The following is a 25113-nucleotide window of genomic DNA, read 5'->3' as shown; positions in this document are numbered from 1 at the left end:
CATGGAAGCTATGTGACTTCATTTGGGACTGGCCAGCTCCTCAGAATTAAGTCCTTTCATTTCCTCCTTCAGTAGGATTCCATCTCAAATATTTGAGAGGGTCCAAAGATTGGAATTGAGACTTTAACACCATAAGTCAGATCCTGGAGACCTGATCTAAGCATAGTCATGCAAGGGGCACAAAGCATGACCAGGAGAAACAGAACCAAGGGCCTATTTTCTGGTATGTCAATAGGTAGCCATTTGTCCCTTATGCCAGAGTTTCTTTTGACTTAGCATTTCAGACTGTTAGGTGGGACAATGGACAACATAGTCTCTTCTACAACTTCTTCCAACTGACATTAAGACAACATTATCAGTACCCAGGAAGGCTGAAAGACAAAGGCTAGGCAATGGGGCACTTATCAGAAGCATCTGATTACTTATCAGAAGCATCTGATTAGTGATACAGCTGAAGAGACAGGGATTAATCACATCAGCTGGACTGGTTTACATCAGCTTTCAGCAAGTCCAGATCTCAGCAGCTCAAAATCCACAAGTGATCCCTGAATGGAGTCTGTCAGGCAGGTGAAAATCTGCTGAGACAAATATAGACTAAGGACAGAAGTTAAAATTGTCTAGTAACTGGGGAAGTGAGGAATCCAAAGACCAAGGGAAAAAAATCCCATTTCAAGATAAAGTGAATGTACTTACTTAGAGTCTCTTTGAGCTGTGGCAGGTAGATCCAGGTCTTATGACTTTTTTATTCCCTGAAGCTTATATAAATTTTAGTTTATAAAAGGAAGTATATTAGTATCACCATTGTATTGAGATCCATATTTTAGAAAAAGCAGTTAACAGGTGTCTGTAAGAGAGCAGGAGTAAACTCATGCCGTTGAGACCTAGTAAAGGCTATAGCTTTGGGTTAAAAAGCATTATTTTCTCAGTCCAGAGGGCTAGATATACAGATTGGACAGAGATGTTCTTATCATACTAAGAAGCACACGTTTAGATCCAGAAGACAACCAAAGGGAAATTAAAATCTTAACTTTGTGGCTGAATGGTAAGCAGCTAGTGCTCCATCAGCTTATCAGAATTCCACTGATCAATGTTAAAATTCTGAACTTCTGAGATCTTATAGACATATAAGTATAACAATAGCATAGAGGATGAGAGACATCTGAAATACTTTCCATTTTTAATATGCCTTAAATCATAGCTCTACAAATTGCATTTATATATCTTAAAACACCTTCTTAGACCCCCCTATCTATATTCCTTGCATTTACCAACGTAAAGACACCTTCTTAGACCTTCAAACATTGTCTTAGATCCTCATAACTTGAACGGCTGTATTCTCAGAACTTACATAAACTTTATACTACTTTTAAAGATATATTTATTTATACACATGAGCGCATGCCTGAGTGACAGAAGAGGGCATCAGATCACATTATAGATGGTTGTGAGCCACCGTGTGGTTGCTGGGAATTGAACTTGGGACCTCTGAAAGAGCAGACAGTGCTCTTAACTTTATACTTTTTATTTAGTTATTCACCTCAAGATACAAGCAGTTGATTTACTAGGAGCAGTCATTTACGTGAAGGATTAGTGAAAAGTTACATTGAAATCTGCTTACCAATTATCATGAAGCCTGTGAGCAAGGCAAACCTGTTTGCCTTTTTAAACAAGAGATACAGTACCTAGTAGTTAGCTAGAGAATTGACTAATAAACTAACAGGGGATCTAACTGCCTGTTCTCTGGCTGTTAAGCTATTTGCTTAGCCATCAACGTGATCAGAGACCTGAGAAGGATAAATTGTAACCTAGATGAATTTACGTATCAATCAAAATGACAGAGATGTCTAGTCAATCCACCGCCTAGACAGATGGCATCATGGGCAGAGGCAGTCTGGCCATCAGGCACAGAAGATGAGAGGCTGTTTCTGTGGAAGAATAACATGAGAGACTGATCTCACCTCATTTTCAGCAACATGAAAGAATAACTCTCCAGGTATCCAGTTTTGTCCACTGTTTAGGCTGGCCCTTAACAGCTGGCCAGTTGGGGCAGTCTTACCCAGTGGTTAGCATTCCACAATCCAGAGTTGAAGTCATCTGTCATTGTACCCAAATCTTCTTGGAGACCTTGGGGAGCTACCGCTAGGATTTGGGACTCTGGGTCTGTCATAATAAGCTCTCACACATATCAAATGTCATATTCAGCAAATTTTTGACAACCTTGAGGGCCAGTGTGTCTGAGTTAATCTTGATCTCTTTAGTTATCTGTTCTAATCTGCATCTTGTCGACATAAAACAATGTTATAATCTATAACTATGACGTATTTTGTAGATAAGTGCTTTAGGATCACATCTTTTTCAAGTAGATCTTAATAGGCAAACTTTGTAGTTACCCATCCTAGGCTTGACCTTGAAGACATAAACAAGAGACTAGGTAAAGCTCAATCTTGTGATTGGCTGTATCAGTCATTAGCATAACTTTGAATATATTTCTGAATCAATATCAAAGCAAAACTTTTAATCATAGATAAAGTTCATAGAAGCACTGGCAAACCTTGCTGATCTTACCACATTGCATTATTAAGCAAAAGCTTAAAGGACAGAAGTTCCACTTGGCACTAAACGGGGTATGGAATGCAATTGGCAGCCCTCAAGAAAGATGGCAGCAGACCATGACTCTCCCACAACCAAGTCAGGTAACTGCCCTTAGTTAAGATGGTGATGAAATCATGGCTCTACCCAATTTATCCCTGAATCAACTTTGCGGTCAGCCATGTGTTACAGGCTGTGATGGGCAATTTAAAAACATAGGCATTTGGTGTCTCTGCTGGTGCCTTTTATGGTTATAGCACTACGGAACATCCACCCATTTCCGGAGGGTGAGTGTATTGCAATACTGTATTGCAATACAGTAGCTTGTTAATTTGAATCAAACTTTATAACCTTAAAAATTTACCATCAAATATACAGTATGTTGCAAAAATATAACCTTGAATTTTTATACATAAAAAAGTCCATACCAATTTAAAATGAGACTTGTTGCTTTCTTAGTCTAAAAGGAAATAGGATAATAAACAGAAACTTCATTATGACTAAGAGGTTCTGTAATTGTTGCCCAACACTGCTTGGCTATCTCGAAATGGTGGGCTGCTCTCTCACATGGCAGGCTGTAGAGCATGCACTCCACAAGGTTATTTAAAAACATCTGTGTTTTTACTGATGTTACAAACAAATCTACATGTTTTAAACAAGAGTTTGAACTTAAGGTTTGGACATCATTTTTTGTAAGTCTGGTTTTTAACACAGGGCGGGAATTATGTAAAAATCATATCCCAATTTAGAGCATCGTTAGAGATCAGTGTCCCTGTCCTCTTATGCCATGTGGTGTTGTCCAGAAGGGCTCCAATCCTGAGTTACTTTGTTTTAAGCTAACTTTTTTTTGTTATATATGTTACAGATTTAATCGCTGACCAAGGCATACAGAGCATAGTAAATTTATACATTTAAGATCAGTCAGAAATAAACATGTAATGGGCATACATACATTGAAAACAGACAGACAAAGCTTTCCTTACATTCTGCATCTGCAGTTTCATGGGAAGAGCACCTTGTCATCTGTTGAATCCAAGTGATCCAAGCAGGAAGCAGGGCTTCCAGTCGTGCCGCTCTGGTGCAGCCTGTTCAGGGGATCGTGGCGGCAGAGAGGCGCCAAGCCCAGGGCTCCACACTCTGTACCCTCCACCCTCCCATGCCCACAGGCGGAGTGCCCGTTGTTCCCTGGAATAGAAGTGGGTGGGCACCAACGGTCGGGCTTGCCAAGCACAACGAGTGTGGTACTTGTTGCAGCCATGCACTCCCTCCCACTTTGTGTGCCATTCCTCAGGGGTCTGGGCACCCCACCCGGCCTGCATGGCCTCCCCTTTCCCACAGCCTGCACAGCTCGGGACCTAGGAATAAGGCAGTCAGTGTGTGCTGTAGCCCACGTCCCCCGGCCCTGGCATGTCAAAGAAACTCACCAACAGCCAAGCAGGCTGTTGCTGGGGTGAGAGAACCCTGCTGGCTTAAGGCGGCAGATGAGGTTTGACCCATGATTGAAACCGATTAGTCCAGAAGAACCCACACTAAGACGATGAGGATGAAGACACGAAGAGACACAGACAGTGGTTCCCAGGAAAGGCAGAATCCCCTGGTCTCACACTCTGTGCACAAGAGGCAAAGAGACTTGACAGAGGCTCAGAAACCAGATGAGAATCTTCAGATTCTCCCAGAACCAGATGAGAATTTTCACACTCTCCCAGAACCAGACGAGGACCTGAGGGCCCTCTCCGAGGGTCGGGAGCGTCCTCTGTCAACCCCTGGCCACTGCCCTGCGTGGGCATGTCCGCTAAGTCCCCTTTGGTCTCCAGATTTAGCTTGAGCGGTTACCAGAAAATAGAGATAACAGACAAGTTATCATAACAGAGAGATAACAAACCAGACACAGGGCACACAAAAACTTACTAACCGGCTGGGGAGAAAAAGGGTCCCTTTGAACCAGTCTGGGTAGGGCATCCTCAGGCATTCTGGATGAGCCCCCAAATGTCAGGGTAGCCGAATCACCAAAGAAGGACCCCAGACTCAGATGGTATGCAAAAACAAAGAGCGTTTATTCTGAAGAGCATTCTAGCATGCTGGTGTCACCACCTTCACAAAATGGCAGCAACCCAGAGGGGAGCTGGCAGGCTCCTGTTAAGGCCAGACAGTGGTGGCTACGGGACCTTAACGGGGATTGGCTAGTGTCCCTGGAGGATACGTGGCTTGATGGTGACTGGCTGGCTGCTTGGTATTAGTCCTCTCACTGTCCAGGTGTGCATGCCACCATTGCAACCTTAGGGTCATTGTGCCAGGCTGGTCATTGATGTGGTTCTTGTATGTCATAGATAGGAAGGACTGTCGGTTACCTCCCTTCTGTGGAAGCTTGCATGCTGCCTTCTTGTACCATAAAAGCTAGTTTTCAGGGAGGGTATGGTATGTTCAATTTAGGATCTCTGGGCCCTGTAATGAAGTGCATGATGTCTTCGGCAGTATTGACATACCTTTCATTTCTTGGGGGCAGCCAAGGGAAAAAGAATTAAGTTATATGTTCTGGGAGTCTCTTGGACAACCCTGGCCACCAACTCAAGAGAGTCCTTCTCATGTGTGTATTGGAGTTTAGTGTGTAATTGTTTCTAGTAGGATTAAGCAGGCTCTCATCATGTTTCTAAACATGAAAACATTTCTGTACTAAGTAATAAATTCTATACTCTCACTAAGGAAAATTCTATGAAGTTGACTCCGTAAACAATATTTTGTGCATATTTATCAAAACCAGACAGAAATGACAACAGCTTACATGCAGAAAGATTCAAGCGTGGTGATACATAGAATTGTGATTCATTGCTGGTGTTCTGTGCATTTGATTGAATATTCCAAATAACAAATAGAAAAATCTAGGAGTCAATTGACTTAATTTTGGGCAAATCAATAGTAGTTCCTAAACTGGAGGGAGAAAAAAAAAATTAGATGACAGGAATGCACCAGTATTAATAGTATTCAGGTAACCGATGAGGAATTGCACTGCCTGGAGGAATTATTCAGCCTTTGGCAAGATGAGGTCAGCTTCAACTCGCATCAACTTTGTTTTAATATCAAGACGAAAACAAGGACTTGGGTGTATAAATAATGAGAAAATAGATTACAAACGGGAGAAAACCTTTAGAAGATGCAACACTTGTTTCTCCAACACAGCAGAGAGGAAAAAGAAGAACAAGCTACTGCATCCTGGCTATGCAGTTCTTTCTTCTTCTTACTCACATGGCCTGTCAAGCTCCTGCCAGAAAGTGGGTGAATGTAAGCGATAGATCGTGAGAGAGATTAGTGAAGTGCTTTGTTTTTATTTTTCGGTAGTTTATGCATTTTCTTGTTTGACTTTTATGGGAAGTTTATTGTTGCTTTCACTCTTCAGAAAGTCAGTTCCTTGGTCATGGGGTTGAACAAACAATTAAAGGAAAGTGATATAATCAGAGGCAGTCTTTCTCTCTCCGCTTCCTTTCCCTCTTTCTCTCTCTCCACTAATCATCCTTGTCTCTACAGCAAATCATCATAACAATAGCACCAAATCATGCTTACACTGTCAGGTTTTAAGCTTAGCTCACCAAAGGACCTCTCTATGATATAAGGATGGCTGTTGCTATATTTGAGGCAGCCACTGCATTCTCCAGCTGAGCATAAAGTGATGTATAAGGTGCACAAGGTGAAAAAGAACACTTTCAGAGAACCGAATAATTCAAAGTCTACAGTTCTTGCTTTTGTTGCTTTGACCTCAATGGTTCTGAAAAGAAAGGAATGTTTTCAGGCATATTTAGTTTACTAGTTAGAAGGAATTATATTACAGTACCATTTCTCAATTTTTCCTTGTTCTTTGTCAATGGACAGGGAAATATTTATAATGCTCAACATTTACTGTTGATATAATGTTCTTGTGGAATGTATACAATTTATCTTTGCTCATTCAAATGCTGATTTCTCTACCCCACTATCTGTTTTCAATCTGGACACTGAATTGTCTTAAGTTTGTGTAAACATGCCACCATTTGTTCTCTGTGTTGTCAATAAAACAACCAGCCATTGTCATGCAATGGGGAGAATAGGGTGGGACATCCTGGTCCAGAGGTGGGGAAGGAAGCAAGAGAGGAGGAGCAGAGGTAGGGAGGAGAGGTCTTGGAACCATGAGGAGGGATGAACCAGACCTAAGATATGACTTACAGCAAGTATAATGGGTGAAATCTGAATGGGAGGAAACTATGCAGGCTTGGAGGTTTAGGATGGAGTAATCATTGCCCAGCATTGTGATCTAGGTTAATTAAATAAATACCAGTCTCTGTGTGGTGATTTGGGTGTAAAGAAGGTTTAGGAATAACTATTTATTAACTAAAAGATAAATCATTAATAAATATTAATAACCCAAAACAATTTATACATAATAAGAAAGAATTAATTACCCTGAAAACCAAAGCCTTTATCCTAGAAATACTACTCCTGCCTTAATTTTTTGTTCTGAAGACTGAGAGAGTGAGTTAGAATAATCTTTAATACCAGGTCCGAATTCACCTGGAACTTATCAAGACAATACATGATAAAATTAACTATTGAGGAGAAAATGCCTAAGGTTGGGGGTACTTGTTGTTATTAACAATATATGGTTACAACAACTTCTAGATTTTTGTGTTTTATTCTCTTAGTAGATTGATCTGTAAGAGTAAATACCATGTTTAGAATTTGATAACTTATTTTAAGAAGAGACATTTAAATCTTAAATCAATGAGCCTGCAACATTATTAATGCTTTACAGGGTTCTGCACAACTTTTTATCTCTTATGAACCTTCTAGTTTGGTAAGAAGAGTGTGTGACATTTCGGGGGCTGCGTGAAATTGCAAGTCATGCAGAGAAGTAACAATTTACTGTTTGCCGTAGAAAGGAAGAGAGATGATTGAGAAGACAGCAGTTGATGACTGCTGGTAGCTCCCACATACATATCAGGAGAAGGATTCAGTGGTGAGAATGAGGTAGAGCCTTTGCAGTTACTCATACTATGGATTATTAGGGACTTAGTTATAGAACTAGGTAATTTCAGACCTAGAAAATTGCGAAGGCAAATATATGTAATCCAGATATTGGGTAAAGGTGGAGTGATAAGCTTTGTTTTGTGTGGACTGTCTTCATGTAAAAGGCTGTTGTTTTGGCATAGCTATTACTAGCACATGGGTGGCCTACTTTCAGGCTGTGTCTGTTATCCACACATGGCAGAGCATGTCTTTAATTCCAGCACTTAGAAGGCAGAGGTAGGTTTATATGTATCTGTGAATTCAAGGTCAGCTGGATCTACATAGTGAGTTCCAGGATAGCCAGAGGTACATAGTGAAACTGTCTCACTTCCTGCACCTTTTCCCCAAAGATGGCGCCTGCATCTACCACAGTTTGCTCATTATAGGAACCCTCCTATATACACCATACCAACTTCACATAACCAAGATTATTACATATCATACCAAGCCCACATAACAGTGAGATAAGGAAAAAAAGGATAATATGCCAGTACTAGGATTAGGTTGTAAGAGCTTCTCCCTCTCTTCTACATCCTTCTCTCTCTCCCACCTTTCATTTTGTCCTTCCATTTCTGTCATCTACCATCATTTACTCTAGGGAAAACACGATTCCTTTTCAAGATCAGCCTCATGAAAGAGAGAATTAAAACCTTCCAACAGCTGCTGAACTGAGAATAGAATAGCCTCCAGCCTTGTCTCCTCACCAGAGATGGGGACTATGTCTTGACTGCAAATTCAAGAGACTCTGAGACAGAATCATGAGTTAAATGTCTCCCAGATTCACAATCCTGAGGTGGGTGAGATAATGTTTGTTGCTTGCAGCAGCTAAAATGTGAAGGTAATTTGTTATGTAGCAATAAACAAGAGATATAGCACCCATTACATTCTCAACAGTGTCTTGATTTGGATGAAAAATTATAAGGATACTCTGCATAAAAGATGCCAACAGAAGTCTTACTCATGAACTTATTGGGGTCTTTTATTTAGTTAGAGATTTAACATGTAGATATTTATAAAAATTATCAGGACAGAGGCATTTAATAGTGTCTGAAGTTTTGCTCTGTAGATTCAGAATCATGAAAGAGAATGATAAAGTAGATAATATTGTTAGGTTTAGAAACAAGCTTGGTTGGATTTGAATTTGAATAACGGTTGGATTTGATACCGTTATTGTCTGTGCTTGACTACTTATTTTGCTTTTGGATGCTTCAATTTTAAAAAGTGAGAAGTAGGGATTATAATAGTACCTTCTTCACAGGATTTTTGAGGTTAAATATGTGTAAAGTACATAAATGATGACAAGAGCACACAAGCATTCAATAAAAATTGCCCTTTATTATTGCAAAGAGAAATTGAGTTGACATTTTATCTTTGCTTTATTTATAGATAAATAAATAGTCCTCTTCTAATGGTATCTCACTGATTCATTCATAAAGTAATTTTATATTCTTGCTACATGTCTTGAAATTTCAGGTAGAAATATGTTATCTCTTAAGGAACTTACCAAATAGTTTGGAAAAGTTCAATATCCTTTTATGCATATTGTTTATTTTGAATAATGTATATAAAAAAACTGCTGATGGTTGTTTGCTTAGTCGGGGCTAGCCTTGCGGGTTTCCATTTTCACAGCAGGGAAAAAGGAGTATACATCCAGTGAAAAGCACATATAGAACCTTAAAATTTGTTCTTTTGTCAGGATGGATATATGCAGCTGCATAGTCTCTAGATACGCTGGGCACTAAAAGAGACCTGCAGCTTCCAGTCGGCAACACAATCACCCCCCAGGGTATACAGCTGACTCTGTATAATGTATTATGTTGTTAACCTATGGTTTTCTATAGGGTAATTGTGTCAAATACACTATTCACTTAAAATTTTCAGTTTAAGATGGGTTATTGGTTGGAGTAAGAGTCTCAGGAAAGACCCTTGTGTTCAATTTTTTAGTTCTGTTGCTCTCCTTGTGGACCTCCTGTCCTTTCCAGATCTTACTATTTCCCACTTCTTTCATAAAATTCCCTGCAGTCTTCCCAAAGTTTGGCCATAAATCTCAACATCTGCTTTGATAGTCTGCATGGCAGAGCCTTTCAGAGGCCTTCTGTGGGAGGCTCCAACCAAGTACCATGCATGGAAAAACCTAGAACCCCTGCACAGATGTAGCCCATGGTAGTTCAGTGTCCAAGTGAGTTCCATAGTAATAGGAACAGGGACTGCTTCTGACATGAACTGATTGGCCTGCTCTTTGATCACCTCCCCCTGAGGGGGGAGCAGCCTTACCATGCCACAGAGGAAGACAATGCAGCCACTCCTGCTGAGACCTAACAGACTAGGATCAGAAGGAAGAAAAAGAAACCCTCCCCTACCAATGGACTTGGGGAGGGGCATGCGTGGAGAAGGGGAAGAAAGGGAGGAATTGGGAGGGGTTGAGGGAGGGAACTAGAGGGAGGATACAAAGTAAAAAATGTGTAATTAAAAAAAAAGAAGGTGGGTTATTGAACATACTCTATCACAAGCCAATCATAAGTCAGGGAGCATCTCATATACACACATATGAAAGAGCTGTATAGGTGTGTATTAATTATAAAAACTACTAAAGTCAAGGAAAAGATGATAAAGTGTACATTGGACTCAATGAAAAGTGGGAGCAAATTAAAAAGAAACCCATGGAAGAGCAGAGCCAGAATAGGATACATTTATGGGAATGATGCGACACTTTTAAAGAAATACTGGGCTAGCTGATGGCTGCATCTCTGCTTCCTGAGCAGCGCTTAGTATAGCATGAATATCAAAGAAATAGTTGTCAAATGGACATATTGAAAATGAAGGATATCTGTTTAGAAAGTAAAGAAGAGTGGGGATCGGGACACATGGAGAGGACAACCAAGAACTGGACGGATGAGCTAACTTTGTTGGAAGAATCTAAGAGAAGAGGGGAGACATTTTGGTATCCTGAGGGGTGAAGGTCAGTTCCAGACCGTGAGGAAGAGGCAAGTTTAGAGGTTTTTCTCATTGCGATGACAGATGAAGACACAAGAAAACAGACTCTTCTTGAAAGTGTGTTTGAAGAGCTGCTAATGAGAATGGTGTGGGAGGTAAGGTGTTAGGTAAACAGACAAGCAAAAGAAGAAGGTAATGGAGCAAGTTTCTGAGCCAACGGGGAGGGGTTGAAACTCTAGAAAGGGGAGGGAAGTCAATAGAGAAGGAGGGAGGAGGGGAAAATCGCACTAAGGTTATTTGAAAAAGCCACGAGAAATTAAACTTCCTGTATTCTTGTATGTATGTAGGTACACACACTGTTAATGAAGTTATACCGGCTGGACTCGCGATGCTATCTCCAAGAGTCATAAGCTAATAAAAACCCCAGCACTAGGCATGATACGTGTGTATTTGTTGGAGTTGTTGGTCTGGGAACCCGAGAGACTCCCAGGATAGTATCAGCTCTTGCAGTTGCTCGTGGTTGCTTCCCAGTGGGTAAGGTAAGTCCCTACTGCTGAAGACACACATTGTGATAATAGTCTTTTCACAGAGACGTTTCTTGACGATGGATCCTCACTTTCTCCAAAATGATGCCTGAGACTCAGTTCAGTTCAATAAATAAATGTCTCAAGGTCATCGTCTCCCAAGGCTGTACTTTGTACACTTCTTCCTTTATTTACAGTATGGAAAGTTGGCCTCTTGAGATTTAGCTGTAAAATTTCTCAAAGGTATAAGTTATGCATTTTATTAACACAAGAAGAAATCGAACGGATTTTTCATCTATCACAGACCTTGTGCTAAGAAAAATGTTGCAGCATTACAGAGGTCTGAGCTACTCTAACATTCTAAGGTGATAAATGACTGCCTATCAATCCCCTAAAGATCATGCATCTTCATATTCATTTTTTCTCCTGAATTAATTTTTGCCCCTTTTTATTGTACCAAAGAAAGCTTATATTTCTAAGAGATAGCTGAGTCACATCATCAAGTAAGGTGAGAAAAGAAATGTAGGAAAAAAATTCTAATCGTTATTAGTTCATTCTCTGAAACAGTTTTATTTTCCGTGAATAAAGGCCTCATGTGGTATTCTCTTTTGAATCTATCATAAACACATATCAACCATGTAAAATTAAACTCATTATTTTCCTTCTTGAAAAAGAAAAGAGAATTCAAATGATGTATTCTCCATCTAGAATGAAATAAACTTTAGAGGACAGGTAGTTTATATTTAAATGATTTGACTCATCAAAACTATAATTTGTAATTGTTTCACTAGCTGGCGTTATTTAGTGTGTTGAGGGAAAGAGGTTGGCAGAGTAAGTGCCTGTAATTTTCTTATGGAATTTCTTGCCTTCTTTCTCAATCTTAGTAACTTCTGGTTTCCTGTGATCTTCTGAGTCACAGATTGCACCAGTTCCAGCTAGTGGGACACAGCAGTTACACCAGTTTTAAACTGATGGTGTCAGGAGGAATTACAGAGAACACATTTCGAACAAATCCTTTCAGGCAGAAGTGCCACCTACACGCTTCTCTGCTGGGACTCCCCTATGGCTGCTTTTCGTTATGTTATGGCTTTATCCTAAAGATCTGGAGAAATAAAGGAACACTGGAGTTTTGATGATCCAGCTAGGGAGAACATGATGCTTGAGGCATGTCGGCTTTCCTGGGTGGAACTTTGAAGGAAAATGTATGTGAAGTGAAAGCCCCTCTAGTTCACAACAATGGATTCATCCTTGGCCTTTGCTTTGGGGACAAAACTGGACTTTGAAGAACGTTTTAGATTCTTTTATACTCTATCCCTAGACAAAGGCTGTAGTGATTTCAGTACAAATTTTTACAGTGGGTTTACAACTTGTGATGGACATTTATGATTGCTTCTATTATTGAGTGAAGATGGAAGGCTTTCTTTTGTTCATTTCAAATGGTAGAGGCTCACCAACTTTTATATAATTCACGTTGGGGGTAGAACTTGAAATTCAACTTTAAGATTATGCAAGGTTTTAAACATTCTATACATTGACATTTGCATTTTAAACTTAATAATTTTTAGTCACTAGGAATTAAAATGCAAAAAGATTTGTAAATTCTATGACTTAAATTTCCTCTGGATAAAAACAAACTAATATTGGATTTATTTGACTGAAAGGAAGCACTTTGCAGCCATAGTCACAAGTAAAACAGGAAAAATAGAATGCCATTGTTTTGATGAAAGAAAAGTTGCCTGACGAGGAGAAATTGGATATGTCTATTTAAACGAGTGGAGGGCTTTACCTGTCAACATCTTTTCATACTAACTGAGTAACATGCATAATTATCTGATACAATTGTTGGTGTGTTTGGCATGCAGGTCATGATGTTCACTTGAAGAATACCTCACTTACAACATTCATATAATACAGTACGTAAAGAAACTTGGTGCCCCAGAGTTTTAAAAGCCATTAATCATACCCAACTGAGACAGTTAATCAAGCCTTCGACACTGAGAGAAGATCATCCCCGAGGGTTTTTACCTTGAAAATCTTTAGAAAATGATGGTTTCAGCTTTCTACATGACTGCCTTAGTAAGCCAATTCATTTTGTTTAAAAGAAGCTCAAGGTTAACGGCATGACTGTGTCAGCTTAAAGTGATGTTTTCCCTCAGTCATGTAAGCAGACTTCCATTGTTATGACGTATGCAGTGAGAGGTACTGTCAAGAAGTCATCAGATCATCCAGGAGCAACTCAAGTAGGAAGAAAGACCAAGAACAGATTTCGATTTGTCTTCAACTGAAAATAGTTAATATTTAATTGAATAGTCAAACTTGAAAAAATATATTAATAACAAATGGTGGGTGGTGTAGCTGCCAGTATATTCAGAAGACTTAAACCAAGTCGTGCTATATTCCTCTGAGGCAAACAATCAGAGAAAATACCCAATTTGGTTATTTTCTATAATTTATGTAATTTCTGTAATTAATTTTAAATGAAATTTCTTAATTGGTTTTTTTTTTCTCTTTGCCTCCCCAGGGCTCTCCTTGGTAGCAAATTATTTCAGCAGTGTATCAAGGGAGCTGGGTTCTTGAAGTCTGACAGAGGCAAATGTCTCATTACTACTGATCTGAGAGGCTGTGTGATGAGTCTTCACAGTAGGAAGGTTGGAGGAGGGTTGTTTGTTCTGAAGTTTGACAGACTGGAGTTTAGAGTCTACTGCAAAAATAACTTTAAAGCCCCAGACTTATAGGTCGAGTTTCACCAGGCTTTCCTGTCCAACTTGTCCCACTATATTGCCTGCTACTATCTGAAAGATGGAGAAATGAGTACAGTTTACACTGAAATCTATTTTGCCTTATAGCTACAGAGTTCAAGTGAACCTGAAACTTGATTTTAGCCTTTCATTTAATTTGTGGAGACTTTCTGGCTATTGATGTACTAGTAAAAAAACAACAGAAAAACAAAACAAAACAAAAAAGTCCCCCCCCCCCATTTGTTTAAAGGGAAGAAAAAAATGCCTAGGATTTGAGGCAAAAATCAAACTGAAAAAACTTAAAATAGCCATCTTTCTTTAACAATAGGCTTCTGGCCTAAAGCTCATTACTACTCTTTATAGCAAGTGGCAAAGTAATAAAGGAAAAGAGCAATTGGAAGTTGGTGACATTAAAAATAGTGATAATTTGCTCTCATGGCCTCCTTTCCAAAAAAAAAAAAAAAAAAAAATTGATAGCTAAAGGAAAACTATGCCACTTTTAAATGAATTTTAAACAGTAAGCTGAAAAATACAAGCGAGAAATTATTAGAGTAATACAAAATGATACTTTGTTCTGAAAAATTGGAATGAACTTTGAAGTACCTTTTCGGCTCTTAACTTGTATGAGTCCCCAATGGTATTTCTCTGTCATCGTCACTGAAACATCCCACACCGTAAGCATAAATCCATACTGCTGACTTCTACCCCTGTACTGATGGCAAGGATAACAAGTATTGAAGATTATTTGTAATTAATCCGGGGGCTGGAGAGATGGCTCAGTAAAGAACGTGCTTGCTCTGCAAGCATGAGGATTTGAGTTTGAATCCCCAGACTGAACATTAGAAGCCAAGCCCAACAGTACGCAACTCTAACCTTCAGTGCTGGGGAGACAGACACAAGAGGCTCTCTGGGGCTTGATGGACAGCCAGTCTTGCCAATGAGTGAGTGCCACGTTCAGGGAGAAACTGAATCAAAACAAGGTGGGGCACATTAGAGGAAGGCACCTGATCTGGATCTCTGGCCTTCACACACAGGCACACACATGTGTATGGACACTCAGCACACACATACATACATAGAATGAATGACACACACAGACACCTACACAGAATGTAAAATTATCTTAATTTTATGTGTTTGAGTGCTTTGCCTGCACGTGTGTATGTGTACCACACGAGTGCCTGGTGTTTATGGAGGTTAGAAAAGGTTGTCAGAGCCCCTGAAACTGGAATTACAGATAGTTGTGAGCTACCTTATGGGTGCTGGCTAATAAACCCAGGTCCTCTGCAAGAGCCAAGCTTTCTTAACCACTGAGTCATCTCTTTAGCTCTGAATGAAATTTTAAAAATTGGTGGCTAGATAATGAAAGTTCATGCTTAATGAATAATGTAAAATAAAGTGAGTAAAAGGTTGGCTTTCATGGTTTTCTATTTTCACCTTTGAAATATTGAAATTAATATACAGAGGAAGAATTATACAGTTAATTTTCAGTTATTGATGGACAGGATCCAGAAGGATAATAATTTAAATCAAGAATTCATTCAATAATGTATAGAAATCCTTTTATTTTGAAAACTGAAGCAAGACAATTCATCACATAAACTAGTAATTTATTACAACAGTGCTAATTATACTTATATTGCTATAATTAAGCTATACTATGATTAAGAGTCTGCCTGCCTTTCCTAATTATAAATAAGTATTTTAAGCCATTATCTCAGTATACCATGCTGTTTTCATGGAAGACTTTTTCTTTATTGAACACAAAACAAACATTAAACTACACAAACCAAAGTGTGTTATCTTCTTTGGCTCTTGTTGATGTGATAGGTAGAAATTAAGATGAGATTGAGTTATAGTTCCATTGTATTAAACAGAATGTAGACTAAAGCAATAATCATTTAAAATAAAAATAAAAGAAAGCCTAGGAATCAATAGCATTTGGGAATCATGAGAAATTACCACCAAGCTTTATTTTATTACATGTGGAACTCACCCATTGTCTTATCTGTGAGAGCTGCAAATGTAGTAAAAGAAGAGATTGTTCATCAGAGATTTTTTTACCATGTACTTTACATGATCATTCTATGTAGATCAATCTGAAATGTAGCTGGCCACTTAATTTCTTTGTGTTCTAGTTGACAGCCTTTCTCCCAATCTGGAGTTTATTCAGTCTACTTTAGATAGCATTATACAGTACAATAAGTCACCCTTATGGTCACATTGAATAGTCAAGAAATGTTTGCCTGTCCACCATATTCCTGGCATTGTAGTACGCTGTATTTTTCTTTCCAGTAACTGTTTATTGAAGGCAAAGTGCATGCCATGCAGATTGGTAGGCTCTGGAGGTAAAAATGCATACCTACCTTAACATGGCAAGTGAAGAGATGCTTGCTCTGTAGAACACATGGATAAGAGAAATAGTAAGGTACTATTACTTTAATAAACAGTAATTTGTTAATAGTTCAAAGGGAACGTGTGTGTGCGTGTGTTGGCATATGCATGTATGAATGTGAAGGCCAGAAGTTAGAATTGAGTGGCTTCCTCCATTGCCCTCTGATTGATTGATTAATTAATTAATTAACTCAACTAGACTGACTAGCCAGTGAGCCTCAAGGATTCTGTCTCTAGCACCACCAACTCCAGCACTGAGGTTACAAGTGTACACAGTCACTTTCGTTTGCTTGGGATCTGAATTCAGGTCCTCATGCTTCCATGACAAAAGCCTTACCTCCCAAACCCTTTCTCTGCCTGCCTCGAGGTATCTTTGAGTTTAATAGGATAGATATAGCCAATAAATAATGACATAAATACCATGTTACAAGCTGTTTTTTGGTGTATTGTGTAAAAGATTCAGGAGGAAGATTAATTTTTGATGGGTGTGAGGAGTCAGCAGAAGGTCCAAGAAAAGGTTATTTGGTGAGTGAGGTGAACTGAGTCTTGACAATATGAACGTGGGTAAAGAAGAAATGACATTCCAGATAATCAAACTGTGAAAAACACAGGCATATAGACTTGCCTGAATTTTGAGATAATATTCAGAAATTCTGTTTGACTGGGGAAGGAACAGGGAGATGATCAATGGATAAGGGAAAATGGGAAGTAAAACACATGTTTGTTATCCTTGACTATAGGCATGAAGGGAAGAGGAACAGCCAATAACTCCTGGACTGACCTTGCTGCTTGGGTGATGGGTAACTGCAAATTACAGAGTGAATATGATCAAAAGACAGAACAGAAATTAGATTTGGAAAAACAATAAGAATCTTGAGTTTAGTTGAACCAGGCAGAGATATCTGTGGGCCGTGAGCCTGGACTATAAGGCAGTGTGTTTGTTGAAGAACTACAGTTATAGCCTTGAGAATATAAAAAAAAAATCCTAGTTGAAGTGATCAAAATAGACATCTCGGTGACATGTCAAAGTAAGAGAGAAGACAATGAAATGACAAAATGCTAGTATTTAGGAAGGGTTGCATAAACAGCCTTTAAGTTAAAAAAACAAATATTTAAGTGATGTGGAGGGATTAAGAGAGGAAGTAGAGAAGAATATCATGGAGGTCAAAGTAAAGCAAAGTTGAAGGAAGATGGCAGGGGTCCCAAGCTGGTAAAGTCTCCAAAGAGGTAGAGGAAACTCAAAAAGCATCCTTAGGAATTGACATGCATATGATGGCAGCATCGACAAGATAGTGACCTTTGAAAAGAAGAGAACATACTGAAATACATGATTTTGAAGTGAGACAGGGTCTGACTAGGATAAGAGGCCTGGTGGAGCTCGGAAATCTGAGTTCAGTGTTCAGTTCAGTGTTAACACTCTCACATTTATATGGTTTTCTCCAGGAACTCTCTGAAGCGCAGGTGTGAGCTCAGAGAAGGCTAGTTGTTATTCTTTTTTTTTTTTTCAAGCTGCATTTTTTTTTTAAATTTTATTTTAATCACAGGACATCCACTTTGGATTCCAGCCGTAGCCCCCTCCCTCATTCCCTCCCAATCTCACCCTCCTTCCCTCATCTCCTCCCTGCCCCCTTCCAAGTTCACTGATAGGGGAGGTCCACCTCCCCTTCCATCTGACCCTAGCTTATCAGGTATCTTCAGGACTGGCTGCAATGTCCTAATCTGTGGCCTAGCAAGGCTGCTCCTCCCTTGAGGGAGGGTGGGGGATGGAGGAGGTCAAAGAGTCAGTCATTGAGTTCATGTCAGAAATAATCCTTGTTCCCCTTACTAGGGTACCCACTTGGATACTGAGCTACCATGGGCTCCATCTGAGCAGGGGTTCTAGGTTTTTTCCATGCATGGTCCTAGGTTGGAGATACAGTCTTATAGAAGACCCCTGTGCCCAGATATATTTGGTCCTTGTGGAGCTCCTATCCTCTCCATGTCATACTAACTCCCCCTTATTTCATATGATTCCCTGCACTCTGCCAAAGGTTTGGTTATGAGTCTCAGCATCTGCTTTGATACACTGCTAGGTAGAGTCTTTCAGAGGCCCTCTGTGGTAGGCTCCTGTCCTGTTAACTTGTTTTCTCCTACTTCCAATGTCCCTCCCCTTTGTCTTTCTAAGTGAGGATTGATCATCTTACCCTGGGTCCTCTTTCTTGTTTATCTTCTTTAGGTGTATAGATTTTAGTATGTTTATCCTATTTCATAAGACTAGTACCTACTTATAAGTGAGTATATACCATGTGTGTCTTTCTTCTCCCGGGATACCTCACTCAGGATGATCTTTTCTAGAGCCCACCATTTGCCTGCAAAATTCATGATTTCCTTGTTTTTAATTGCTGAGTAGTATTCCACTGTATAAAAGTACCACACTTCTAAGCTAGCAGCCAGACATCAGATCCCTCCCACCCACACATCCACTGTGGGAAACAGAGGGTTTCTTGGGACATTGAAGCCCCTGCTCTGTGGATCTATCAGTGGAGTTTAGGTAAGTAACTCCTGGAGCTCAATTAGAGACGAATACCAGTAGCCTGTAGGCCACAGATGTTCTCAGGGAATTTGCGCCCACGATCAGCCCCAATGCTTTCGATACCTTAAGCGCCTGTGACTCCTTCGGTTGCCTGTAAGTTGCCGCTCTCTCACACTGAAGGCCTCTACATTCTCCAGCACCCTGTCCCTCAGGGCACACTTCCACACACATGCATACGCACATGCTTGCTCACATTTGTCCTTCTGAACCCTTGGACTTTCCTCCCACAGGTACAGCTGAAACACCAACGCACAAGCTATAATCACTGGACCTCTCTCTTCTTTCTGAGGAATTCTTCAGACACCAGAGAAAGATGGTACCAGTCTGATCTGTAGAATCTAAGAACAAACAGTAAAGGTTACAGATAAGCAAATGGCCAGGGGTCGGTGAAAGAACACATCCAACATAAATCAAGATATCATGGCTTCACCAGCAACCCCCCAAAATTAATGGATACTCCAACTCATGGGAAACACAGGAAAATGACTTTAAAGCTATGTTTATCCAGTTATTAGAGGCACACAAAAAGGAAACAAACAAATCTGTCAGAGAACTAGCCATATAAATACAGACAGTTAAAGAAGAAACGAACAAATCTCTCAAAGAACTGCCCACCCAAGTGTAGGCAAAGAAAGAGGAAATGAATGAAGCTTTCAAAGAAACACAGGCAAATTTAGCCAAACATCTGGTTGTTACTCTTAGTCCAAGATCTAGAATGTGCAAAGTGGAGAAAGGTAAGGAGCTGGTATCAGTATTGTGACTACTAGGAAGAGAGTAGGTAAAGACTACAATATGGACCTTAGACTGATGAGAAAAGGAGGGAAAGGTATGGGGGACAGGGGATGGATGAGGGGGAGATGGAAGGATTTAGTATGTGAAGGTTCTTGCTTAGTACCTTCCTGAGAAGCTGTGGGTGGGGTGCCTCTCATAAAACCCTCTGCCATTATCTCTTTCCTTTTCTTCCACAATCATATTTTCTTTAATTTTGTAATGAGTTGTGGTTTGGGCCTTAGCTGTACACCAAAAATGTATGTGTTGAAAGGTTGGTTCCCAACAAGGCAATGTTCAGGTGGGTTTGTAGGAGGTAACTGGAGCATGAGGATTCTGCTACTCGTTAATTGATAAAGTGGTTAATTCATTTTGGGAATACTTCTTGGGAGGTGCTGGAAGCCTTAGGAGGTGGGGACAGAGCTGGAAGAAATAGAACACCGGCGGTGTGAACTTAAATGGTGTGCTATTCAGCCTTTCATCATTGCAGCAAATACCTACATAAATAGGCTTTTAGGCTCACAGATTCCGTGCACGGTTTGGCTCCATCACAATGGGAGTGCGGTAAGTTAGAGAATCATGGTAGGAAGAGCTGGTGGAACAGAGATGCTTATTCATGGCACCTGGGCAACATGGCATAAAGAAAAAGGGCAGAAGAAAAGATTGTGCCAGGACTTGTCCCTAATGACCTATTTCCTCTAACTAGGCTCTTCCTTCCTACTCTTCCCCCACCCCCACCTCCCAATAATCTCGAGAGTATTATGAATCCATCAAGGGATTAATGCACTAATTCGATCAAAGCTGAAATGATCCAGTAGCTTCACCAAAGTCTATCAGCTGTCAAATTCATTCCCAACTCATGAGCTTCTGTGGATAGTTTGATGAAAGGTGTATTTTGTCCCTGGTCCCTTTATCTCTCGCTCTTTCCTTTTGCTTTCTGGATGCCATGAGGTGGGCAGCTTTGCTCCACACCATATGTTCTGCTTTGCCTCAGGCCCAAAACAACAGGATGGAGTGCCCGTGGAGTAAAGCCTCTGAAATCATGAGCCAAGATGACCTCTGTGGGGCCAGGGAAACCATGCAGCCCGGGGAGCAAAAGCGAAGTCAATACCTGTCCAAACCCCCAAATCTCATCTTGAGACAGGCAAGAGTAGGACTGTTTTCTCCCTGCCCTGGGCAGGCAAGTTCTGTAAGCCTTTCCAGAAGTGGGAGGCAGTGAGTTTATTTTCAGAGATTACTATTTTAGAACTCAAGATTTCAAAGTTGATAGGGTTTGGCAGATGGCAAGGTTCAGATTCTGGCTGCCTTGGATACATAGTTGAAACAGGAAGTACTCATTCTTCTGAAAAGTTAAAAATTCCTTAATTTTTTATTCCTGGTACTTGATGTAGTATACTTGATGTAATGAGAAGAAAAAGAAAAAGCTACAACAGATAAAAAACCTCAGGAATGTATATTGAATTGACACTACACTGCATTAATCAATAGCTGCACTTTTTGCAAACTATGGCTATGACAGTCCTGAACAAGAAGGGTTTCCTGTTTAAGCTGCAGTAACTTTTTTGACTATGGATCATCGTTCCTCCTGTGGCAGATTTTTACAGTTTCTCTAATGCATTTGGGACAACTGTCTCAGAGAAATCTGCAGCTCTCCCATATTCCTGCCTTTTTGTGGTGTTTTGTACCTGCTGAGTTTAACCAGCGCTGTCTATGTGAGCACAGGGTTAGAGCTGTCCATTGGAGCCTGGTGGACTTAACAGCAGGTATATAACTGAAGACAGTAACTCTGCCTTTCTCCACTTTATCATTAACCCACAGCTCACCAGAGAGGGGGAGAGTCCCATGAGCCCTTCAACATCCAAGAGTGATTATCGACAGGGCCAGTCTTCTGCAGGACCAACAGAAGTAACCACAGCTGCTGTAAGTTCATGATTGCAGTGGTTGTGTTATGCTCAGAATATTATATCATACAGCCCTTACATGTTTTCTTTCCCCTCCCCTGCAGTATTTTCTGAGTCTTAGGGGGGTTGGTATCAATGTCTTGTTTATGACGGGAGCATCAACTGTATCAACTGTCACTTTTTCTCAGCATCCCGTGTAGCCATGAATCTGTGTGTTCACTGAAAATAGGAGCGTCTCTGATTATGGATGAGAGTAACTTTCGTCAATCTACAAACATTGATATTTAGAAGGCAGTTTATGTTGTGTCAATTTAAACAACAGTAGTAAATTCCCGTATAATTTACTCTATGAGCCTATAATCTCCTTAGGCATTATTTTACCTCTATGGAGCTGGCCTCAAATACAATGAGAGGGCAGTTGGTTGCTCCCATAAACAGCCATGTCACTATTTTACAGGTGGGTACATTTTGCCTAGAAGATTTGTTTTGCAGTTCATTAGTGTTACAGTTGGCTAAGACCATAGCTAACTCCCAACAGCTCCCCCCCCCCGCCCCCCGACCCACCACCAAAGCTGTGTGCATCATGCTTTTCAGCACTTTGAAAGCTAGCTGCAGGGAGAATGTTTCCACTTCAATTCCAGCTTGTTTTCTTTTTATCTTTGAATTAAGGTGAGGCCCAGGGGGAAGGGGTTCCTTATGTGGGAAATAAAGTCCCAGACAACATCCAGAATCAATTTCCAGATGTGTGAATGAATGAGCATTCAATTATCTTGGTTCCAGCTATTCAGATCACCTTGTCAGGTTTAAAGTTCTTTCTGATAAGGGCCCAGACATTTTGGAATAGAACCGGGAGAGCCCTTTATGAGCTGAGGACCAACAGATATCTAAGCATGTGATAAAGATCATTGTTTTGGTCACTGAGTTTGAGTTGTCATGGAAAAGAGATTACTGGTATAACTGTCTGTTCTCTCATCTCAAAGGCAGAAAATTTAATAAAGGTAATGATTGTAGTCTAAATGTTTGTAAACTTAAAATAATACTTTACTTTTCTTATCAATCTGTTTTATAGTGACAGTCACATTAAACTTATATCTGTTTATTTACACTTCCAATGATAATTTTATTCAAGGAAATGTAAGCAAAGATGTACAGAAAAAACAAACAATGCATTTCTGCTTTTTTCCCTTCCCTCTTCTGGTGAGAGGAAAAAACAGGAATTCTTGCTGAATGTTTTGAACTCTTCTCATGTTCAAAACCCATGTTTGTGCTTTTTTCTTTTTCTTTTGGAAAGACATATTCACTTTAGAAAGGAGACCAACAGAGCCAAAAACAAAAACAACAACAACAAAAAATAAACTGAGCCCTGGGGGCCTTGCAGAGACTGACACCCCAGCCAAGGACAATGCATGGAGAAGACCTAAAACCCCAGCTCAGATATAACCCAGAGACTCAGTCTCCAAGTGGGGTTCCTAGTAAGGGGAATAAGGACTGTCTCTGACATGAACTCAGTGGCTGGCTCTTTGATCACCTCCCCCGGATGGGGGAGCAGCCTTACCAGGCCACAGAGGAAGACAATGCAGCCAGTCCTGATGAGGCCTGATAGGCTAGGGTCAGATAGAAGGGAAGAGGACCTCCCTTATCAGTGGACTAGGGGAGGGGCATAAGGAGAGAAGAGGGAGGGAGGGTAGGATTGGGAGGAGACAGGGAGGGGGCCACAGCCAAGATACAAATTGAATAAATTGTAATAAAAGATAATAATAATAATTTAAGAAGTGTGAATTGGACCAGTGTAAAAGCTGAACGGTCCATCACTATGTATCTCCCACCCCCACAAACAGTGCAGTTAGAATCACGTGACTTTTTGGTGAGTAGACTATGAGAGGAAGTGATTCAGGTTATTTTCAGTGGTGATCATGGAGGCTGCAACCTGGAAAGCAGCCTGAGCAGTTGAGCCACCATGCAAAGTAGGGCTGTTCTTCAAAGCTGTTCGAGCTTCAGTGGGAGCCCAGCTGCAGTGTGCTAAATGACTGAAAAATATTTTTAAGACATAGAGCATTTTGATTAATGCGGAGGCTACCAGTTAAAGTGACCATCAGTGTGGCCAATGACCACCAGTGTCCTGTGTAGTCATCAAATTAAAAAAAATATTACTTATAGGTGTGAGTGTTTTGCCTCCATGTATGTAAGTGCCCCATATGTGTGCACTGCCTGTGAAGGCTAGAAGGGTGTGTCCGATCTGCTGTAGCTGGAGTAAGATTGATGTGAGCTACCATGTGCTAGGAACTGAACCTGTGTCCTTCGTAAGTGCGGCAAGTGTTCATAAGCACTGAGCCATTGCTGTAGCTCCTTGCCATCAGATCTTTTAAGGTAGGGTCCCATTGTGTTGCACATAGTTGAAGCTGGCCTCTGTGGTGGTTTGACTAGGTTTGACCCCGTAGACTCATGTGTTTGAATGGTTGGCCCACAGGGAGTAGCCTTATTGAAAGAGGTGTGGCCTTGTTAGAGAAAGTTTGTCACTGTGGAGGCGGGGCTTTGAGGTCTTAAATTTTCAAGCTATGCCCTAGTGTGAAAAAAAAATTTTTTTTTTCAGTCTCCTTCTGGCTGCCTTTGAATCAAGATGTAGAACTTCTCCAGCATCACGTGTGCTTGGATGCTGCCATATGGGACTAAACCTCTGAAACGGTAAGCCAGCCCCAATTAAATGTTGCTTTGGTTGTGGTGTCTCTTCACAGCAATGGAAGCCCTTACTAAGACTGTCTCAGACTCTCAATTTTTATGCCTTAATCTTGCAAGTGCTTGGATTATAGGCATGTGTAATGCCATGTCTAGGTTAAAGAAATTAGATGCTACTATATGTTCCTGCTGTTTCTAATTTTACTTTAGTTTATTCTTTTGCTCTTTGAGTCGTATCATAGCTCTGTTTTACTTTCTTTGCAAAAGCATTTAATAATGCTCAAAACTTTATATAAATCGAACATGTACAGGAAAAAGTATTAAAAATCTAAAAATTACTGACAAATAAGAGTGAAAGAGAAGGATTTCACTTGGTATTCTACAGCTGGCATAGGAATACTACATCTTGATGTTCTAGACAATAAAACAAAAATGAAGGTTATATTAACTATTTTTCACACACACACACACACACACACACACACACACACACACACACAGGCTGAGTATTGAGCCTAGTGTTTAATACTCATGGGTATGACAGACCAGCACTGCCCCTAACCACTTTTTTTTTTTTGAAACTGGTTCTACTCTGTTGCCCATGCTGGACTTGAACTCATGATATTCCTTCTTCAGCCTTTTATTTTTTAAATATAAAATTTCTTATTTCTCAGATTAAGAAAGAAATTCATACAAATGTTGAAAGATGAGAAGTATGAATTTTTTATTTAAATGGGTTGAGCATGGAAGATATCTGTTCTTCAGTTTCTAGATACTTGTAATTTACTTAGGGATAGACTACATTTACTGATATATAGCAAATAGCAAAAGTATATTGGATTTACCATATTTACTTCTGTTTTATTTAATAGAATATTTACTTCCTCAATGCTATATAAATACTCAGGTTTGAATTTGCAATGTTATTTGTTCTTTGGATCTAAATAGCTTAACAGCACAAATGTTAACTTAAAACCATCTTATTTCTC

At 40.1% G+C, this 25113-nt stretch overlaps 1 pseudogene; it reads left to right on the top strand.

Annotated features, from left to right (window-relative positions):
- The first annotated feature begins 4126 nt into the window (after window positions 1–4126).
- Window positions 4127–25113, top strand: part of LOC129667658 (nascent polypeptide-associated complex subunit alpha-like) — a 56508-nt pseudogene continuing 35521 nt past the window's right edge.

This window comes from Psammomys obesus, unplaced genomic scaffold, assembly GCF_907164565.1.
Source record: "Psammomys obesus unplaced genomic scaffold, mPsaObe1.curated_primary_1811, whole genome shotgun sequence".
In the NCBI taxonomy this organism is placed as follows: Eukaryota; Metazoa; Chordata; class Mammalia; order Rodentia; family Muridae; genus Psammomys; species Psammomys obesus.
The sequence above is the reverse complement of the archived record's forward strand: the minus strand, read 5'-3'. Positions and strand labels throughout refer to the sequence as shown.